Below are 5,834 nucleotides of genomic sequence, written 5' to 3'. Positions count from 1 at the left end.
TGGCTTGCAATCAATATAAAAATTATCAGTGAGATATTTTACTTTCTTTACACTAAGTAAGAGCTGATGTGGTTTATGCTGACACACATCTCAATTTGGATTAGGCATCTTTCCAGGGCTGCAGGCGCTGATGGCTACTGTGTTAGCACAGTTGCAAGAGGCAACTGCTGAAGTTCAGGCAGGCAAGAGGGCACTCGTCCCCTCCCCCTGAATTCCCCAAATAAACCCAGATGTTCAATCATACTTTGCCCTTTGTTTTTAGCTACTCTCAAAGATCCCTTCCCAACCGTCTTGCCCACAGGATCTTTGCATGACTGTCACAAGTGGCTTAGCAGAAATTACCCACTTCTTTTAAGCCTGCTTGGGTTTTTTGTTTGTTTGGCTTTTCTCTGCTTGTTTGTTTTGTTTTTACCTAAAAACTACGAATTTGAGGGCTATGCTCCATTGGTCCTGCTGAGCCTCCTTCCCTTTGGGGCAAATGAAGTGGTCCAGTCTGTTTGAGTGGCTAAACCACATAGAAAATAGGAAGAAATTCAAAGGATTTTTTGGAGGGGTTGAGGAGAGAGAACACTCTAGCTAAAACTTCACAGTATGACCTTGTCACACTCATTAATAACCCTTTAGATATAGTGGGGGTGCCTGGGTGGCTCAGTCAGTTGAGTGTCCGACTCTTGATTTCTGTTCAGGTCATGATCTCAGGGTCATGAGACAGAGCCCTGCATCAGGCTCTAGGCTGGGCGTGAAGCCTGTTTAAGACTCTTTCTCTCCAGGGTGCCTGGGTGCTCAGTCTGTTAAGCTGCCTTGGGCTCAGGTCATGATCTCGGGGTCTTATGATCAAGCCCCATGTTGGGCTCCCTGCCCAGTAGGCTGTCTGCTCTCCCTCTGCTGTTCCCCGTCTTTGTCCTCTCTCTCTCTTTCTGTCAAATAAAGAAATAAATCTTTAAAGGAAAAAAAAAAGAGATTCTCCCTTTTCCTCTGCCCATCCCCCACCACTCAGCACTCTCTTTCTAAAAAAACAAACAAACAAAAAAACAAATTAGATATAGTCTTACCATAATGAGAGAATGAGAGCAGCAACATTAGCATATACTCACTGGCTCCTATCACACACTGTAAAGCCAGCCATACATAAAAGTACCCTTCCTTATCTTCCTTATCTTCAGGAAAAGTCATTTGCTGCTAGATCACAGTACTGACCCTTTGGATAGTCTTGCATTTCCCCCCTCATTTGTGACAGTCAATATTTGACTTCAAGCTTAAAATGTTTTGTGTTTTAAAAGACCTAAAATGACAGGGCGCCTGGGTGGCTCAGTGGGTTAAGGCCTCTGCTTTCAGCTAGGGTCATGATCCCGGGGTCCTGGGATTGAGCTCTGCATTGGGTTCTCTGCTTGGCGGGGAGCCTGCTCCCCACCCCCACCACCGCTCTCTCTGCCTGCCTCTCTGCCTACTTGTGATCTCTGTCAAATAAATAAATAAACTCTTAAAAAATAAATAAATAAAAGACCTAAAATGTTAACGGAATTTCATTTCAATCAAAACAATTCTGTCAACAGTTAGTTCCCAAGCCTATTTCATTCATACAGTAGCTAAAATAAACTGCATTTGAACTGAATATTGTGGAAAACAATACTGTCACATTATTTACGAGAACCCTCAGCAGAGAAAGCTGTAGTAGATGTGTTTCTTGTGCATAGGTGGCTCTGTAGGAAAAGCTAATACAGTTAGATTGTCCTCTTGCTCTCCAAAGCGCTCCTCCCCTCTCCACTCTCATTTTCTTCTCCTGAATTCTTGGGATTTCATCCAGCTGGGAACTTTCACCCTCTTTTTCCCTTTTCCCCGGTCTTGCAAAGAGTAGAAGTTCTTAGGGAAAAAATTACAAGACTGTTCTTTTAGCTTGGTATCCATGGAAGAGGGGAGGTGGAAGGTTGGTGACATGTACAGAAAATATTATTTTTAAACTTATATTCAATTTTTTTAAACGAAAAATTTTTTCTTTTACTCTAGCAAATATTTATTGAGAACTTAATATTGTTCTGGCTCTCAGTTCAGGCTGATCACACATAAGTATTTCTTTTTTTTTTTTTTTTTCTAATTTCATTTTATTTTTTCAGTGTCCCAAGATTCATTGTTTATGCACCACACCCAGTGCTCCAGGCAATACGTGCCCTCCTTAATACCCACCCCTCTCCCCTCCAAAACCCTCAGCTTGTTTTTCAGAGTCCAGTCTCTCATGCTTTGTCTTAAACAATAAAATTTTAAATCCAGTTTCCCTTAAGCATTTAGGTTTGACATACAAATTTTATTACTGTAAGAATAAGCCTAGTATATTTTAATGAGGGAGCTTTGATTAATATAGTCAGGTTGAACAAACTAAACTCCTTCAACCAGTTATGTTTACAAGCTTAGTTTAATTAAATTTCCCTTAAATGTTTTAAACTACATTAATAAATTTAACATATTCAGTTTTCTTCTTAAGTACATTCATCACCTACTCTAACACTCTAAGGAAAACACTCTCAAGTACTTACAAACTAAACTAAATTTATAACTATAACAAATCTCTTGAGGTATTCCAATACTATACTGCTTGCAAACCATAAAATCCTCTTACACCCTTTCATCAATAAATTACAAATCTAAAGTCAATTACTCCATTGTACATTTCAAGTTGGAATCAGAAGGCTAATCTCGGAGATATTCTCATATACCCAATTATTTTAAGCATTATAAATACTGTGAATACCAAATATACACAGACTGTTGTTCCTAAATTTAATACCATAGTGTGGATTTGGTCTCTTGATTTTTCTATATTTAAATTAAATCTTCCCAAGGCTAAAATACGTACACTCACTAGATGAAGGGAACAGTTAGATCATCTCAAAATGAGTTGATGTTCCTATCCCAAGCAAGTTGCATTGATTCTTGCCAGAGAGTTCTGGCCCAAGGCAGGATCTGAATTCCAGAGTTATTTTTCCAGCACCAAAAATAGATGTACTCGCCTTTTAAAAAAATTAGTCACTTATTCCAACGGGGGACGTTAAGCCCAAAACTTTCCAATGGAAATGGTTGGCATTGCTAAACCCACCTTCTGGGTTTGAGTTACACAATTATCTAATTTTTGGCCTTTATTTGAATCCCCAACTCCCCCCCACCCCACCATGGTGCTTCAGTGAATTCAACTCATCTTTTCACTGTTTGATTGAATTGGGCATTATTTTAACATTTTTATCTGCTATCTGCCCAGTCTTTAAGTCTTTACCAATGACATGTGTTTGCTTCAAGACGGGAAAGCTGCCCAGGATCACCTTGAGGCTGCTTCTGTGTCAAGCAGGAGTGAAGAAGGAGACCCTGCCTGGATGGGAAGACAATGTCCTCTGTGTGTAGTGAGAGAGGGGGAAAGCTGATGGGACATCAAGAAGTGTATCCTTTCGAGGAGAGGCATAATGGTGACAATGGCTCAAGGCACGGAGCCTCTACTCTTCCAAACCCTGTCCTTGATTTACGGTGACTTCCATCCTTCCTCCCAATGCTGTGGTGGTAGTGGGGGAATTGGTAGGGTCTCATCTCATGCTACATGGAAAGATGTTACTTCTGACTTCCTGTTAGCCCAAGTATCCCTAGTCCTTGCCTAGTACGGGCAAACTTGAGAGCCACTGATAGCCACTGGTAACAATTTTCTGCCAGAAAATTCTTTTCTGAAATGTGGCCTTTGCTGTTCTGCTTTATCTTTCTGTCTATAGCTTCCGTTCCCTGCCTAGCCCATGCTGCTGCCCTGGGGCCTTTTCACTTCCGGTTTGCTCTCAGTGCCAGACCTTTACTCTGGCGTTTCTTCCGCCCCTCCCCTCCCCTTCCCCCATTCCCACCTTTAGCCTCAGATCTTAGTTTCGGTTCCACTTGGCTTAACTCCTTTCTTTATAAGCTCCCATATTCTAATAAACTTCCTCTTGGGTGGGACCCACATCTGGACTGGGATTTCTTTTCAATGTGGTCTTCCCCATGGCTCCACCAGGGGGAAGGCTTTGTTTATGTCCAGTTACATTCCCAACACCCAGCCTCTGTCTGGCATGTAATTGTGCCACCAAAACCCGTTATAACGTGGACTTGAACTGAAATTGGAATGCTAATCTCTACAATTCAAAAAGAAATAATGCGTCTTGAAATTTAAGATTTGAGAATTTTAGATTTAGTGAGGACTTAAAGATTTCTGGAGATGGCAACCATTGACATATCTATGGAAAGTAAATTTTTTACTGGGGTATAACACACAGAAAAATGCCCACATCAACATACAGCTTGATGAGTGCTCACAAAGCGAGCACTTTCAGGTAACCAGCCTCAGATCATATAGGGTCACCAGCTAGACCCCAGGACTTGACCTTTACTGCTTGTGCTCACTAAACTCTGTCTTACATTTTTCCTTAAGCTCTTCTTTCGGGTTTACCTCTGTACTCAGGCAAATGAAACCCGAAAACCACCCTGCCAGTGAGAGTGTCTGCTCTGATAAGACCTCCCACTGGCCCAGACCACCCAATCTTTTGAGTAACCGCCGCCCCCCACAACTTGCACCTGTGCAGACAACCCTGGAGTGACCTCTGGAATGACCTACAATCACCTCTTCCTCATTATAATACTAAAATATCCACCCAGGGAGAAGCCTCTGCCTCATTTACATAACATACAATGTATGTACAGGCATGTTTCCTTAAGGAGCATGTGTGATCTTATGGCTATCCCTACATCTGATGCCCAGGCTTCCCCTCTCTAAACATTCATCCTAACCCTAAACAAAAGGAAGCCATGCACCTGTTCTCTGGGAGTCAGGTATTTGGAAGCCATTCCGGGGCATCTCCTTATTTGTTGCAAGTAAAAGTTTTCTTGGTGGGACAATTCAACCCCGGGGCAGTTTCTGACTTACTAAGGAGTGAACTCACATTGGTTTGGTTACAATAACCCAACATTCTCAGCACCCCAGAAAGCCTCCTAGTGACCCCCAACAATGACTGTCAATTTTATTCAACATTACGAAATAATTCCTGGGGGCGCCTGGGTGGCTCAGTGAGTTAAGTCTCTGCCTTAGGCTCAGGTCATGATCTCAAGGTCCTGGGATGGAGCCCCACACTGGGCACTCTGCTCAGCAGGGAACCTGCTTCCCCCTCTCTTTCTGCCTGCCTCTCTGCCTACTTGTGATCTCTGTCAAATAAATAAATAAAGTCTTTTAAAAAAAAACAAGAGAGAGAGAGAATTCCTGATGGTATTTCATTGCTTGTAGACATTAATAGCATTGAGTCTGAAAGTATGATCTTAGGCAACTTAATCTGTGTCTTCTCTCACCTGGAAAATGGAAATGACAATAGTAACTTTAATAGAGGTGTCCCTAGAATAGACAATAAATATTAGTGATTGAATCAATCACAGTTTAGCCCAGAAATAGGAACCACTTAAAGTGTTTCCAACAAAGGGGAAATAACTAAGGGCCCACGTGTTGGAAGAGCTAAGAAGCCAGTCTGGTGAGACAACCCAGAGGTCACTCACAGCAGCAAATACATAGCATCCCTTGGCCTTGAGAGACACATGGAGTTAACAGTCTTATTGGAGGCCAGAAGGCCAGCTGTCAGGAGGAGTGTAGGCATCACCAGGTAGAAATCAGCACCCATGAGAGAGGGGTTGTCCAGCTGGTGGTAGAACCCTGGAGTCACAAATGCCAGAGAGGATGTCCCGAGAAATAGTTGTGATTGGGAAGAGGGGTGGATGGAGATAAACCCCAGCTTCTCCCTTCTTGCCTAATGCCCGTGTCTCCCACTGCTACAGGATGTCGTTGCCTTTGGTGTCCG

Source organism: Lutra lutra, chromosome 8 (assembly GCF_902655055.1).
Source record: "Lutra lutra chromosome 8, mLutLut1.2, whole genome shotgun sequence".
Taxonomy (NCBI): Eukaryota; Metazoa; Chordata; class Mammalia; order Carnivora; family Mustelidae; genus Lutra; species Lutra lutra.
The sequence above is the reverse complement of the archived record's forward strand: the minus strand, read 5'-3'. Positions refer to the sequence as shown.